General features: G+C 43.4%; 1 protein-coding gene across 17 annotated transcripts in view; it reads right to left on the reverse strand.

Annotated features, from left to right (window-relative positions):
* ATXN1 (ataxin 1) overlaps positions 1–16,863 on the reverse strand; it is a 247,998-nt gene that overhangs the window by 39,597 nt on the left and 191,538 nt on the right. The window contains exon 1 of one of the 17 annotated variants that reach the window (XM_071451558.1): positions 1,963–2,095. The exons of the other annotated variants lie outside the window; for them this stretch is intronic. The gene's annotated coding sequence lies outside the window, so the exon portion shown is untranslated. Of the gene's footprint in view, positions 1–1,962; positions 2,096–16,863 lie in introns of those variants that run through there. 17 annotated transcript variants of the gene reach the window in all.

Below are 16,863 nucleotides of genomic sequence, written 5' to 3' on the forward strand. Positions count from 1 at the left end.
CACCAAAACACAATGTTTTTAATACAGATCCAGTCACTGGGTATTTCTGTGCACAAAACTGTTGACCGAGTGACTTTAGCTCATTTGCGTAGCAATCAAAGCCACTGTTTCTCTATGTATGCACCTAAAATTCCAGTCTAGTGTCTATTAATGTGAAATCATGAGAAACCAGTCTGCTTAAAGTCCAATCACTGAGAACATTAAGTAACTTTTTTGGGAAGGCAGGCTTACATTCTCTGATGAACCGGACCACTGAGACTCCAAACGTGGTTGCTGCTGTGCCAAGCCACAGCTATCTGATGGGGGGGGATGGAGAGGGGCAAAAATAGCATTTAAATGGGCAGAGACTGTGAATCCAGTGCTCTGCAGTGAGTTCACTCCAATGAACTTGTTAACCAATCTCTGGGCAGCCAAGCAACTTAATCCAAGCAGCAGCACAACTAAGGCACACTGTGCATTACTACAGCAACAGAGTGACAGACCTATTTCCTGGGAAGCCAGAGATGTTGTGACTGGTGCATGTTGTAAACTTGCTGGAAAGAGTACATTTTGGTTTTTGTTGGGGTTTTTTTGTTTGTGGGTTTTTTTTTTTTTGTTTGGTCGCTTTTTTTGGTCATTGTTGTTGGGTTTTTAAAAGTGAATAAACATACACAACAAATACTTACTTTCCTTAACTACATCATATGATGCAGTACTGCAGATTGGGTTTTCAGAGAAAACCAACCCTTCCAGAGAAAGGGCAGAACTGAACAAAAATGTTTACAGAACCTTGGTATCTCTAGGGAATAATTTTTGCTTTATTTTCTGGTATTTGCTATTGATTTTTTTCTTGTCACACATGTGTCCATTTTTCTTTCATTTAATCCCTGCACTTGAAATAATTTCTCCTGGGAAGGAATGACTCAGTGGTTAGTTAGACTGTGGACTCTCAAATCCTGTTTCCAACTCTTCATTTGCTCACAGGGCAACAACATGTATACATATCTTTAAATCACAAAAAATCTATTCCAAATTTTAATGGCTTAACCTCATTGTGGCCCAGCATAGTAAGAACTCTTTTTATAACTTTCACTTCACAGATGGGAACAAATACTTTCAGGTTCTTCCGGGGATGCTGCAAACTGGCACTGGCAGCAAGCTGCATTAAAAGATCACACTGAAAACTGTTGTGTTGAGGAAAAAGTATGTATCCTCTTTGAAACACCAGCAAAACAGGCAGAGGGGATAGGAAGGAGTTGGTGTGTGGACAGCTGGAAGCTGCTTCCATTTCAGTCATTACCCTCATCACTATTCTATCTAATGTTCTTGCAAGCTTTTCAGTGCTCTGGCATAACCCATCCAGGAAAAAAAAAAAAAAAAGAGCCACCAAACCACAAAAACCCCCAAAAAACCCCAAAAACACACCTTCATGCAAAGTAACAGGGTTAATTTTCATCCATCATCAAAAGTCATCTTTTAAAGGAAGTGTTCCCTTGCACATCATTCTGTGTCATTATTCAACTGACTTTAACAGGAAAACGAGGTATTTTAAACACCTAAAACTGAAAAATAATTTCTGATATTCTGTTTTCTCATACTAATGCTGGTGATGATGTCACTGAAAACTCACTCAGTATAAAACTCAAGCAGTTTCTGATTGACTCAATACTTTCAGGGCAGTGCTGTCTTTCAGATTCAGTAACAACAGATTTTACTCCTGAACCTTGTCCCCTGATGTTTGTGAAATTACCCCAATCGCACGGGTTATCTCTCCAGTCCTGGCAAATCATTCCAGCTTTAGTTTGTTTTAACACTGCTTTTCTTTCATCTCCCACTTCAGGTTCACTGTCCTTATGTCACCCCAAAGAGCAACCAAAGGACAAAGAGGGATTCTTGGGGAGAACAGAGATAAAACAGGAGGATAAAGGCAAGAAACTATTCGACTGCAATCCCGTTAGTGGGGAGAATGCTTTACAAGGGTACCTGGTGGGGAACATGCCTTGCCCCTAGCAAAAAAGCCTCCATGTAGCTGCTTTGTAAAATTCCAAAGTATAAAACACGTCTTTGAAGCCAAATTAACGATCCACAGCACGCTGGAAATTCTTCTGACACTTCCGCAGACATAACGTTCTTTCACCCTTTTGACTTTCAGCAGAGCCTCAGGAACAGACCTGCTCAGATTGATAAAACTTGGAAATAGAAAACACCAGCAGGGATTGCCACAATGGAAAACACAATGAGGAATACAGGGCATATATTGGTACCCACAGCTATCCTTTCAAAGTTACTCCAGGCTGAACATTTTGGGATATAAAGGATGTATTCTGTGCACATTCTAATGGGCACAGGAGTTAAGAATGGGAATGACAATGTAATTCTCTTAATCTAGTTTCTTAATTCTTTTTCTTGGGTTTACCTGGTTAGTTCCCCTTTTTTTTTTAGCAGTAAAGTTTTCATTAGTATAATTCAGTCTGTGGAAAACTAAAAGATTATCTGCATTTATAAATTGCTATACAGTATCATCAAAACTTTCTGCAAGGCTTAGACTATTGCCTTAAAGCAATGGAATTTCTGTAGGTCAAATCTTGTCCCTCCCACTAAAACAAAATTAAGAAAAACAGACAAACCAAACCAAACCAACCAAACAAAAAGCCTAAGAGAGCCTGTTTAGGGACCTGAGAGTTCTCAGCCCTTCAGCAGAAGCCCCCTATAAGTGAAAGCTTGAGTCTCCGAGGAAATTCATAGATCCTGGAGAAAATTTCCACTCCTTCAGCCTGTTGCCTGCCCTCCACTGGCCATGTCTTTCCCTTTGTGCACCTCTGCAAGGACCAGGGTGTCATTGATGGCACTGCCAAAAGGATCACCATAAATTCCTGAGTAAAATTCTCCAAAACTCTATGCATTCCTCTCAGTTTCTTCACATCTTTTCTGGCCCAGTATCCTAAATAGACAGATCTCCAAATATTGCTGTCTTGTAGGAAGAAGTTGGCTGCATATCCTGACATCCCTTTTCTATCTAGCCCCTTACAAGTGCTCTGATCCCCTTAGGTGATGAATCAGATCCAGGGGGCATGTATGAGGCTCCTTCCCAGCTGATGTGTTTCAGAGAGAAATGGCTTTCTGGGTTACAACTACTGCTAAGGTGCCCAGGTTAAACACATGGGACGTTGCTTCTCTTTTATGCAAGGTTAGCCCACACGTGTTTCTCTAGGGGCTCTAGACTGCTCTGCAAAAAGGGAATCCATGAAGGATCATGTATGTGGAACCTGCATCTAAGAACATCTGAGACACAAAGGATACTATGAGGCCCAAAGGCCACTGAAGGAGGACATGCAAACTGCTTAGATGTGCTAAGGGTTGCTTTCAGTGCCTCTTAATATCAGGCAAAGTTTGGTTCATGTTGTCTCATGTGATGCAGACAAGGGCAGCCTTTGTGCCCTTGAGTTACTTGGCTGGTGACTGAGGATCTGATAATTTTTAAACAATAGCAGAGGAACTTTAATTAAAAATCCATTTCTAGCCTATAAAATGAGAGTGACTGCAACAGTGGCTTCAGACTTGCAGATCAGGTACCTGTGGGACAAAATATATTTATCAGTGCAGCACCTTGCAGGGGAGTGCTGTACATACCACAGGACAAATGCTGACCTCAGTTGCTAGGAAACTTTTCATTTACCTTATCACAACTGCCAGATTTAGACTAAAACAGGTAACAACCTCAGCTCCTTGATCTGCCCTCCTTCTTGGGCTGCACACATTATTCCAGTGAGAGGACTTGCCATGTCTGCATGTGTGGATAATTTCCCTTTGGTAGCCCCTTTTGGCCTAATGAAAACCATTCCCTCTCTTCTCAACACATACTGGAGTCTGCAGAAAGCAGTAAAGCATCACTGCAGTGCTCTGTGACCCTGAACAACCTCAACAGGTGTCTTGCTCTTGTGGAAAACACATGTTGCTCTGCCACTATTAATACACCAGGAGTGCGAACAGCATATGCATGTTTGTTTGCGTGGGGAGCATAAATTACAGAGATCCCAGGTTTGCAGTCATCACCTTTTGAAGCTACAGAGCTGTTTCTGGGGACAGCCAAGGTGCAGGGCCACAGGCACTTAGGATAAGGGAGGAGTGAAGCCCTGGGGGTCAGGCGGTCACAGGGGGTGTTCAAGGACAGACCCAGCACACTGTGCAGCTGAAGGTTTCAATGCTCTGATGACCAAGAGGGTTCACAGATCAAGGAAGAAAATAAATTAATTGTGCTGCCTCCAGACTGCCTGGCTGAAGTCGTCCCTCCGTTGATCACCTCCCCCATTACCACACAGACAAGATGCTCACTCCCCTCACTATTCAGTATAAGGCAGGAACTGTTGATTGTTTCAGATTTAAGAATTCAAAATAGCAATTCAAATTGATTTCCTGGGAACTGAGATGAAGAGAAGAAGAGAAGTACCATCAAGCATTCCCTCTACTCATCATCGAGTGATGAGTAGCAAAGGCATATCTTGCAGAGCTAACAGCTGTGGGGTGACATGTCCCAATAACTGTATTTTTCCTCTGGATAGTTCTGGATCCACACATAGCAGAAAAATAAAGCCTATTTCTGTAGCAAGAAAAAAGCAGCAAAGATTATGAACCCATGGACAGAAATCAGGTTCATGAACAAGGCACAAAACCTTTCATCTTTTAATCTGACCACAGCTGCCACTTCCAAGCCATACCAAGTGGGAAAAGGGGAGAGATGATGGATGTAGAATACTCTATGCTCATTTATCTCAGGGCTTCCCAGTTTTATGTACAGATAGAAGAAACTATGTTCCTGGAACCTTTTCCTCATGGCTGGAAGAGCTATAGAAGGTAAAGAAGTCTTGGCTAAGCAGTGCAGAACGCAAACGGAAAACACAAGGCAAGTAGCACTATTTTTTCCCCTTGAATTCACATAGCTATGCCACAAACCCATGCCTGCTCTAAATTACTGATGCAAGAGAGAGATAACCAGAAAACATACATATGCACCCCACACACCAAGTGTACGGAGACTAAAGAAAGCCTGCATTCCCTAAATTCATGGAGAAAACAATGATAAAGCAAACAAAAATTTTTTAAAAATCCCACTGCTGACAGCTAAAGGGAGAGAAGACTAGCTTTTTATTGCCCCAGAGGGGTCATGCCTGTGCATGATGGAACTATGGCCATTAGCAACAGAGAATAGATGTAGGAAGTGTTACCACCCATGACATCCTTTGCAGCCGCTGGGGAATCCAGACCTCACACACGGATAACGTTTTTTTCCTGCAAAGTGCATTGGTGAAGAAAGCATTCCCACACCCCTGCTCATTGTTCCCCCTCCCTTTGCAAAGGGATAGTTCGTAGCACTTCAAGAGAACAAGGCAAGAATCAGCCTTGACCATATCCTCCCACCAGTGAGGCAGTGCCAATACTTTTGGTCCTCATGCAAGGAGTCAGTGAAATTTGGTCTTTGTGCAGCCAATTGGTCCTTGGCTGATGAGACCACCTTCACACTCTCAGACCACCTCACCTTTTGTGTACCCTAGCCAGGTCCCTTCCCCTTGGGCTCACACTGCTGCTGATGGTCAGTGAGTAATCTAAAGCTCACTGCACCTGAAGTCTATGCAGATCAGGGAAAACCTCTGCTATCTTCTACTGCACCAGACTTCTTCCAGATTTGCGTCCCTCTCACCTATTTACTATCCAAAACTCACCTCCCAAAGCCCAGCAGACAGCAAATCTATGGATGTACCTACCCATCCTGCTGCGTGGAGCTGCAATTGCCTAATGCTGTCCCTCTCACTGTGGCTATACAGGCCAAGGAGGGTCTGGGAGGGCAGAGCTCAAGCTGCTCCTCACCTGAGGTGGTATTAAAACAATTTTTTATTTTCTAAAGCACAGATAACGATCAAGCAAAACCAAAAGGGAATTCAACTTTTACAGGTCTTTGGAAAAATAACTATTAGAGCAAACAAGGCAGGAACTTGTTGTTGGAGCAGGGCTCCCTGCTTCTCTACCAGCAGGCAGCCTGCCTGGCCTCCTCAGCCTGGTGCACAGAGGCAGTGCGGTCTACAAGCCCCAGAAGTCACCATTTGACTCTGTGTGGCACTCAGCAGCATGCTGCTTCACAGCCATAGCTGTTCCTGCTTCCCACAAGAAGATCCAGAGTGTAATTTGCAGGGACAGCACAAGTGTTGGGACAGCTGCACAGAATTGCTTCCCTGCTCCATTTTCCTGATGCCTTCTGCCTATTGGCCTCTTTTCTGAGCCACCTTTCAGCAAGGGCAATGAAACAAAGCAGAGAATCTAGAAACACTTGGACCGGGATATGGTCTTTAAGTGCACATTAGTGGCATTGCAATGGAAAGAGGCAGCAGCTGTGTCTTTCTCACCATTCAGCTTGCTACAGCTTACTCCCTGCTTTCACACAATTGATTAGTTTGAAAGAAAAGTTTATCACAAAAGCATTCATTTAATTCAACTGTCCACAGAAGCCTCTGAAAACATCCATCACAGGTCCCATTCTCAGACTCATAATGATCAGCTCAGTCCCCTGCAGCCTCAATTTCCTTATTTAAAATGCACCTTTGGATCCCAGTACAGTATTATAGAGCCGACAAAGCAGCAATTAAAGAAAAATATTTTTAAAAGGTAGGAATGGTGAGGGAATAATCAGAGATACAATTGTCAGAGCCTTGTGTTAACTAAGGACACCAGAGAAGTATGGCTGATCCAGCCTCCTCACCACTTAATGTGAATAAACAGCTTACGAGTGGGAGAGGCTGAAAGGGGAGCAGCCTTCTTCCCTGTCACGGGAGAGGGAATGTGATGATCACCAAGTACCAAAAAAGCTCTTATTTGTGAAAGCCATGAAGGGAAGGAGCCTGCTGCTCCTCCCCACAGCTTCCAAGTGGCGATCGTGAGCTCCCGGAGTGCAGTGTCGCTCATCGCACCATCACATGGCAAGTCTCACGCCATCTTCTCAACACAGAAACACAACTGGGTTAAAAGACAAAAGCTTTGTCACATGCCTCTGTTTCTAATGTACTATCAAAGTTCTTGTACTCCTGTTTTCAGAAAAGCAGCCTTGAACCTAAATCAGTGCCCCCAGCCTTTCCCAGAGCCACATGGACAGGCCTTCATATGCTCAGAAAACACAACACAGAATCCCCACACCACCGCAGAGCAGCACCTCTCCCACAACGGGCGTGGATGCACAGCAAAGTCTGAGTCTCCTGGCACAGAGCTGCCTTTGGCCACTGGCCAGCCATGTGTAGCAAGGGGTCAATAGCCTAGGATGTACAGCAAACCCCTGGAAGGAAGGGCTGACCGACCATACCCTTTACGCCGCTCGCCTAATGGCTGGTGTCACTTAAATTAAAACACTGACCATTAAGTTTGGTCCCTGGCAGGCTGCAGAGAGGCAAGGCAGAATTTTTCAGTTAGCTGAGAAGCAAAATAAACAGCACAGTCTTGACCTCATGCTCTTCTTGCCAATAAAGCCTAACCATGGAGCAGAAAGGACAAAACCCAAGCACAGAAGAAATATGATGGAGTGTAACATTTTCCCTCCAGCATTCGAGGGGCTGGGTCTTCCCTTGCAGAAGTGCCCTGCCACTCAGCTCTCCACAGCACAAACACATGCACAGCCAAGCATCTGCAATATAAAGGCCTGTACCTAACAACTACAGGAAGGGACCACACTGCTGTCCCTAGAGGTTTCCCTAAAACAACAGTTTTACAAAGACTGGACACCAGAAAATGGCTTTGCCAGTTCAGCAGAACAATTTCCGTTGCCTAGCTTTCACAATCAGCTTCCTTCTCAGAGAAGTGCCTTGGAGAAGCCTCCAAATGACTCCTGAAGGATAGTTTTGAGGTAAAGTTGCAATGCTTCTCATGAAAACAAAGTGAAATGAAACATATGATAATAGTACAAATACCTTATGCTAAATGGCTCCCAAACAGAAAAATCCAAGCTTTCCCAAGAAAGGTTCAAGAGTGGACCGGGCCCTAGATCTGAAGACTTTAATAGCTTCCTTCTGCATTAGTGTGAGCATAGAGCCTCGTGGTCACTCAGCTCAGCGCTCCTTCAGGCTGGCATGAACCGCCCCAGCTTCTGTAAACAAATTTATTGCCTGTTTAGAAGTAAAACAGAAGGGAAATGGGCCAGGAAATTATCCAATATGGTTCTGAATGAGCATTTCAAGTGGCAGAGACCTCAGGAGTCCTATAGTTACCACTGCTGGAAAACAATTCCCAGCTAACAAAGACATAAAAAGACCCACCCAAGTAGGAGAAGGTCTGCAAAGCTAAGGAGCTAGGAGAAGCCATAAAAGAAAATACATTACTAAGGAAAAAGGAAAAAATCAAAGCAAGAACACCAAAGGGGGAAGAAATAAGTCTCCAGGATTAGCAGAGAGAAGTACAGATTTAAGAAAGATCCATTATGTGAGTACAGCTTTATAAAAGCTTACAACACCGTGACCTTTAAAAATAGCTTTATTCCTATTGCCACAGTACCACCACAACCTGCATCAAATAAAGTTACAATTCGTCAAGGAGCTGAATGCACTGCCTTTAATGGGATTTCATGGTGCTCAGTAACTTGCAGGATTAGGTCCCTACCACAAAGCACTAAATTGTCTAAGATAACACACAAGAGGAAATGACAGTAAAACAACCCTGGAGAGTCACACTGTGCACAATCTTTTACATATAACTTAACTCTATCAGCTGTTACAATAACAGATACATTCAATATCCCAAGCTGGAATTCTTATGCTGATGCAGGGAAGTGAATGCTTTTGAAAAATGCACTGTCTTCCTTAGCTGTTACATGCTAGATTAGAGTGAACAACCCAGCTTTTTATTGTGTGCTTTGGGGTGGGGGAGTTACCCTTTTTTTCAGTGACTTTTTGCTTGTGAAAGTCATTGATGGCAACAGTTGGGTTACCTCCTATCCCAAATCATCCCTTATCAATCACCACCTTGCAAAGCCTGCACATCCAAAGCACTGGTTACTCCGAATTGCTGTGGGGCAATATTGGTAAGCTTGTAGTTACATCCCTTGTTCCTTGGGCCACACTCACATCTAAATGTGCTGTTAAACCTGGGACTATCAGCTTCTTGAGCTGACAGTGAGACAGGCTGTGGGATGACCACAGCAGGGCTCCCAAGGTGCTGCCTCTTCCACTGGCAAGATGCAAGCAGGGGGAATGGCATGGCCCATGCCCCTACAGCATCTCTGCATGGAGGCTGCAGCCATGGGGGGGTGGCAGACACTGAGCTGTGCCAGGCAGCGCTGCTGAGCAAACTCAGGATGGATAGTCACAAGGGACTCCATCCCTGAGTGAACAACAGAGGGTCTGAAGATAAGCACCCATGGGCACTGACATTTGACATGCCTAGAGGTTTCAGGAGCTTATTTTGGTGACTAGGGCAACGTTTTGCGTAATTTTTTGTAGGAAAAGCACACTGGCACTCCAGGAGCAGGGATATGCCATCAACAACATCCTTATGCTCCCCTTTCTTTCAAGGGTCAGGTTAGAGAGGCAATTTACACAAAAGTGGCATCATGCTTTTCTTTACTATAGTTTTTCATTGTGTCTTCAGGGCACATGGTAACAATCACAGACGAAGGGACTTATACTCTAAATATTCACTGGAGAAACAACTAAGTGTGCAATTTGCACAAATCCAGGTGAAGAGATGCCAGCAGGTAGGGAAATGCCTATAAAGCCATCACTCTGTGGTTGCTGCAAAAGGGGGTGAGGCTCTGGGTGTAGATATTGCTGATGGCAGAGTGTAAGGGTGACAAGAATAGCCCCCTACCCTGGAAAAACAAAAATAAAATAAATAAAAAAAACAAACAAAACAAAACCAAACAAACAAAAAAAAAACCACCCCAAAAAACAACAACAACTAAAGAAAAGAGTTGCTTGCAATAGAAAAGACAGTCAATGGCAATAGAAGAAAAGACCCTGCAGGTTACTTCCTGCTGCTGAGTAGCCTGCCCATATTCAAGCAAAGCCTACAGTCCCATTAGTGAGAACTGTGAAGCTGAGTTTGAACTCACCAGCAGTAAGGTTGTGCAAACAAGCACATCAGCCTGGTAGCCTTCCCTCTGAGAGTGTTTGTCAGGGCTGACAATCCCTGCTCAAGAGACATGAGATCAGAACTGAAAAGGATGCTTGTAGGTCAGGTTTAAACCTCCAGAGCGTGTGAGTGGGTGAACAAAGAAGGGGTGGGCATGTATGTAAAAATAAGAGACCACAAGACACCTTGTTTCTCAATACTGCTACTAGCCTATTCCTTCCAACACCATTAATAGCATGCCAGACTTCACAGAAACAAAAGCAAGCAGCCAAGCTCTTCCTCCCTCAAACAATAAAATAGAATAGTAAATCAGAAGCAAAGAGTGATTCAATTAGCCCAAGATCTTTTTTGATAAAGTTACTCAAATAAGCCACATACGGAAGCTCTCCACATTTACAACATTTCTGCACCATTATTTGTAATAACATGACACCTCACTTTCCAGAAGGTGCCACACTGGATACTAATAGCACACTTATTATTAGATTTTCTGCATGGTTACATAAGCCTGCAAAAGAGGAAAAATGTAAATGATTCAGAAGATATTCTTCTTGTGGTTCTCATGAAGTCTTTAGTATCTGAAGATTGAAGACAATCCCTCCTGGCAAGAAACAATCAATTTTTATGCTTCATTAAAAGAGTTCTTTTAGTACTTTTAACAAAATGCTCAAAGGCAAGTCAAGCAAAGAATATTTTTTTTTTCAATCTAAACATTCTGTGCTAAATTTTACTCTCAGATCTTCCGAACTCTTTTTTTTTTAATTAAAATGAAGCTGTGTGTGCAACTTTGTGTGTATTTATTCCTTGCCATCTAACTACGATCTGAGGACATTCTACCCTGCCTAAACCCAAACGCACAAGTGGGCATGAATTTCAAAAAGGGACATAATAAGGACAAAAAGCAAGGGAGGTATGAACTCCCTCTGGAAACACTGAAGCAAGAAGACTTTCACCATAATACAAGGTAATAAGTCAACGTCAGCCCCACAGAATAACTTACTCATGTCAACACACTGGCAGTAGGTGCTCCAGAACCTGTTCACCTGCATGACCAGGAGCACTTCTGCGCTGTTCTTCAGGAATGCACAGGCAATAGCAGTGATCTCTTAAGTGCACAATGACTTGTACAATCCCCAGGGGATCTTTTCCCCAAAATCAGCATCATCCCCAAAGTCCATCTCTGCACCCACTGGCTCTAAGCCTGCTGGTCTCCTTCTGGAAATACTGTCTAACACAACACACACCCAAAGAAATAGTGGGCTAAGCCTGCTATTAACCAACTTTATCTGGTATGACTTCTCAGGTCCTTCAGCCATATCACAACACCACACACGGCATCCTACAACGCAGCAGATGCAGGAAGGGTTTACTACACTCTACAGCATCTGTCCTTACCTATCCATGAGCAGAATGCTAATTGAAGTGTCATGTTGTCTCATACTTCACTGCTGTGCAAATGGCACATAAATGCTGCTGTCACTGGTGCATAGGATTTGCTCGTAGATATAAGTGCAATAAATCTAACACAAGTTCACAGGGCTGCCTGACAAGTAGCTGCAAGCAGGAGTCACTGTTCTTCTCTGTTTAAACATAAATGGTCTCTAGTAAACTTAATTTTTGGAGGACTCAGCGCTATTGCCTTAATGCATATGGAACAGTCCCAGCCTGAGGCAAGCCTCTGGCAGGAGCAGGGAATGGGGTGGACATCACCGAGACAGCAGAAGGTTTTGCCACCGCACTGCCAGATCCAACACCTCTCTAGATGGTGAAGACAGCTTGACAGCTAGCTCACCTTGTTTCTGGCAAACATGGTACTCCCACAGCTCATATGCAAAGACATGCAGTGCCTTCTGAGACACTCATTGAATTGCCCATGAGAGGGACATTTTAGGGGACTGTATTACTGTACTTTCATCTACTGAAAAAAACCCAGGAATTAGGAGAAAAAAAAATCAAGTACTGAGAAATTGCTATGCCTTTACAGACAGAGTAAACTGCAGCAAGGGTATTTTAGATTCTGCATCCAGGTCATGGTACAGGAGGCCAAATTCAACCTGGTTTCTTTACCTAAACTACAGATGGTAGTAGCCATGTTCTGTCTGTACACTGGTAAGATGACTCTGACAAGCAAGCCAGGATGCCAAAGGGTGTTTGTAAGAAGTAACTGTTACATTCTGGAGAAGCAAAACCATGACCAGAACCTGGGGGCTCTACCCTGTGATCTCTGTTTGCAAGAAACAAAATTATTTTGTGTACTGACGGTCCCCAAATTCCCTGATGCCCTGATGAATTTTCATAACTCTGTGAATTCACCATTTTAACAAAGACCTTTTCTGTTTTGCAGTACCCCCTGAAGGGCCTACAGGTAGCTTTGAACAAACATCAGAGTACATCTGCCTCCCTGCTCAGTTCATTGCCAAAAATGTACTTTGTGTGACCATCTATTACTTAAGTTAGGCTTCTAAATCCATTTTTAGGAACCTGAAAAAATACTTGATTTTCAGATGTGCCAGGCAGCTGCATCTTCTTGTTACTCATAGAGAGAATGAAGTGGTTCAGCACCTTTTGAGTATTGGACCAGCTTTATTTTGGTCCCTAACTTCAATCACCCCTAGAACAGCAGAGTCAAGTGAGATTCGAATCCTTTTCAGCGTCAGGCTTTTTATACAAGCAAGTGATAAAGCTGCCTGTATTAGTGAACACAAAACCGAGCAGCTACTTGGAGCCACTTATACCAGCGACATCCCACATTTAAGTAATTCCATTCAAGTGTAAATGAGGTGCATTGCAATTTCAGGATTATTTACTACATTTGTTTAGTACAATCACTTTGCAGGATGCCTTAAAGCGCTTTATTTGCAGAGCTGCAAAAATTGCCCCTAGGAATATGGATACAAGGTGTCGCATTTTATTTTTTTGGAAACACAGAAAAATCTGAATAGAACAAAAAAAAAAAAAAAAGCCGCAGAAACACATGTTTGGAAACCTGGAAGAATGGTATAATATTCTTTTGAAAATGCAGCTCTCAAACCAGAAGGAAAAATGCTTGCTTGTCCCTCATGCAGGTGGAAGCTACCTGTATTTATGGAGGTTAGAAAGCAAAACAAGATAAAAAAAGAGGACTAATCTGAAATGTCTTGACTAACTTAATATACCAAGATTGAATTGTAAGCAGATTATTATATTAATTATTTACAGTCTTGCCTTAAGAGGATGTAGATTTTTGTGTGTGTCTGCACATTCGGATTTTTTTTAATACATTTATAACTGCTGATGTGAAGAGTTTTGTTCTTTGCCTCAGAAGAAATGATCTGTTCTGCCTTCATTTACACTGATCTAACTCTAAAATCCAACAGTTACATTGCTGTAAAATTACTATTATCAAGGGGAAGAACATTCTAAAATTATCCCTTCAGCAGAGAGCACGAAGCCTGAAACTCTCAGTGCTTTCAACACCATTTTATCGGGACTGTGATCTCGGCACGGCTGGTAATGCAGGCAGCCGAAGCCATGAAAGGGAGCTTTGTGCCCAGCTACACACCAGGCCATGTAAGACTTCCAGCTTTTTGACTGGCCAACGGGGATGTTGCTCTTAGTAACACAGCAAGATTGATTAGGTACAATAAAAAAAGGGCGTTTGGAAAGACAGCAGTGAAATAAAGTTCCTTCTCTATGAAAGCTGCTATAGTGCGTGCAAGCAAAAATTTGCCGAGTAGTCAAAAAAAGGCAAAATGCTCAAATATTTCAGATGCTCAGCTAGTAAGGAGATTCAGAGATTTGTTTATAATGGGAGAAATCTCAGCCCTGTCTGATCCAGAATGAATGCAACATCATATCTCTGGTGAAGCACACACAAACCTACAACTGTATCTCCAGCATATCATCCCCTGAAGGAACACTCAACTACTCTCACTGTAATTGTGACGTTTGCCTTCAAGACCTTATTCTGACTTCTGCCAGTACTTTGCTCTCCTGGGTGTAGGCTGGCCAGCAGAAAGAGATCTTCCCTGGAGGGTTGCCCTCCTTCAGAAGGCTCCAGCAGGCACCTCCCAGCCAGGATGCCAGGAAGCAGAAATGAATGAAGTGAACCAGCCTCCTCTCTGATGATCCATGTCCCATTTCTTCCCCTTTGGGACTGTTTCAGGGGATCTAGGCTTAGAAAACAGCTTTTTCCTAGGAAGACAAGGGGAAAGGGGGGCAGTCCTGCTGGCCAGTGGAAAACCACGGAGGCAGCTCCTTCACAGGGTGCGCCCAGGGCAGAAGGAACAGATTAGGACCAACATTTCTGTTGTATGCTGTAGGAATCCTGCATACTCAAACAACATTTTGTGGACTTTTCTATCACAGACCCCTGAACCAGGTGATGTGAACCTGGAACCACAGACAACTGTAAAATTTACCCTGATGTATTGCACTGTAGTAAACATTTCACCAACAAATGTGCTAGTTGAAAAAGGCTCTAAACCTATCAGCTAATCTTTTCCCAAGATGATTAAGAATGAATAACCTAGCACTGAAGTTTTACTCATCTGTCAAAAAGTACGATTGCCCAAAGTATGGGCAGGTGATGAGCACTGTTCACCACAATTGGCACACAGTAGGGTTTCCTAACTCCAAACACGTAGATGTCCCCCTGCTACCTCCAGTCTGCTTCTCCATGCAAAGGCCAAGCATGGCACAGTCCTTCCTTTCTCCTGGCTCTTGCCAGCCTTTCAAACCAGGCAGGTTGCTGCCTGCTATGGGTAGCGAGCAGAAAGATGTGAGATGGTGATGATTCAGTGCTCACAGTGCTCTCCTGGCCCACAGGACGGCTTTTAAATGACCTCCTCCCACATTTCATTGTTCCATGACATCTTCATGGGGTTCAAGTTAGATTTTGGGCTGGGTAACCCTCTTTCTCCCTTGGACTTTTGCCCTTCCTCTATAGTCCTCATCCACATGCCTGTTGCTTAGCATTTATATAGCTACCCATGAAGAGATACTGAAATTGTATACACAAAGAAATGCAGATTGGACCAGCTTTGCTGCAAATCCCTGCAGAGACAAGCCCAGATAGTCTCTCCCCATGCTACAAAGTTTGCAGAGCTGCTTTAAATATCTCTTCTCTTCAGAACACAGATTGGCTCGTCGAGGTGGTATATACACATTACTCTGTATACTCTGTATGTGTGAACATATGTTTGATAGCTAGATCACTCTATTCCAATACATAAAACCGCGTATACACTTGTTCTTTTAAAACCTCGCTGCTGCTGACTTTCGTAGAGGTTCCCTCCAGGAATCTCGCTCCTCTCTGCCCTGCTCGCCCCCGGGAAGGTTTTCTTCCAGCCATCAGCAGGACTTTCAGGCTGGCTCCAGAGCAGAGCAACGATGCTGCGAGCATCAGCCAGAGGGGGCTGCGAGAGTGTGTTGTGAGATGCAACAGCCTTGAAGAGCTGAGGCTGCCGACTGTGCTAGAGGCTTTTCTCGCTTGCGTAAACCATTTCTTGAAATAATAATGCCTAAAATAGTGCAGCAAGTCTTCAGGTTCCTTGCTTTTTTATGCATGCAGAATTAGGCAGCCAGGATTGGAGATGTACATCTGCATGCTGCCTGGCTATTAGTGTTGATACCTGAGTCTAAGACTGTGTGCAAAAGCAGTCAGATCCTGGTGCCACCAAACTCACTGAGATGGTGCTGTGTGTTCGATCCCCAAGCAGTTTGTTAGCAGGGTCTCTGTCATTCAGGGTTTTCTTACACAGATAGATGCTAATGGTAAAGAAAGGGGCCAGACTTCTTGGGATAATGCACTTGATGGTGATCAAAAATGTTTCCATGGAGCTTTACAGCAAAACAAAAATTGCTGCCCTTTATCTGATATGCACACATTTCATACTTGCAATATGTCTAAAGTGATTTTATGACTAAATCCTGGGAAAAATGCAAAGAATGCTTGGCTAGAAGCATTCTTTTCCAGTAAAAACACAACATGGCTTATTAAATGCGGCACTTAGAGAAGGCTATTCAACATGAAGTGCATTTTTTTTTAGCTCAAGACCGAAAACATGTGTTCAGATATACGTTTGCTTTGGCTTCAGGCACCAATTTGACTGACTACATTAGAGGGGTCTCCAAACCCTTTTAGTGTACACTAGCTTCAGTACAAACGAAGTGCTATTCTATTAAACATGCCACGGTACTGCAGCTGAAGGCAAGGTTAAAACCTCCTGACTTTTTCAGAATATATTAAGCAGAAATAATGGAAACAAAAAGCTCCATTAGGTACCTCGTTAAGATTTTTGTAGTTGCTGATCAGCAACCTTGTTATGGCAACACTTTTCAAAGTCACTGCAAGAAATGTTAATTGTGGCAATGGCGGGTGGGGACAGCGCACAATGAACTGTGGGAGCAGTACTATTAGTGTTACCGTGAGAACAGATTATGCCATTTCCATTCTATCTTTGAATTCTGGTGGGTGTAGGGTGATGTGACTCTGAGTGATGTCAGATTACCCAGCCTACATTTTTCTTGGAAAGAAGCTCCTTCCTCTACTTCTCTAGCAGGAGGGCTTGTAAATACTGCGCTTAAGAAATCACAGCTTCACCAACTCTGAAACGATCCCCAGGCTATCTGGAATTTTTTTAGTTGGAACACTGGAAGGTGTATGCTGACTGAATACCTGGGAATACCAGAACATGTTCACCAGGGCTTGTGAAATGGTGAGAACTGATAGCAGGGGGTAGTTTTCTGCACTAATCCCCAGGAAACAGGACTTCACTCTCCCCAGTGTGGGCTGAAATCCAGACG

The sequence above is a fragment of the Agelaius tricolor genome, unplaced genomic scaffold (genome assembly GCF_023055355.1).
Source record: "Agelaius tricolor isolate 1412-34295 unplaced genomic scaffold, bAgeTri1.0.p SCAF_2, whole genome shotgun sequence".
In the NCBI taxonomy this organism is placed as follows: Eukaryota; Metazoa; Chordata; class Aves; order Passeriformes; family Icteridae; genus Agelaius; species Agelaius tricolor.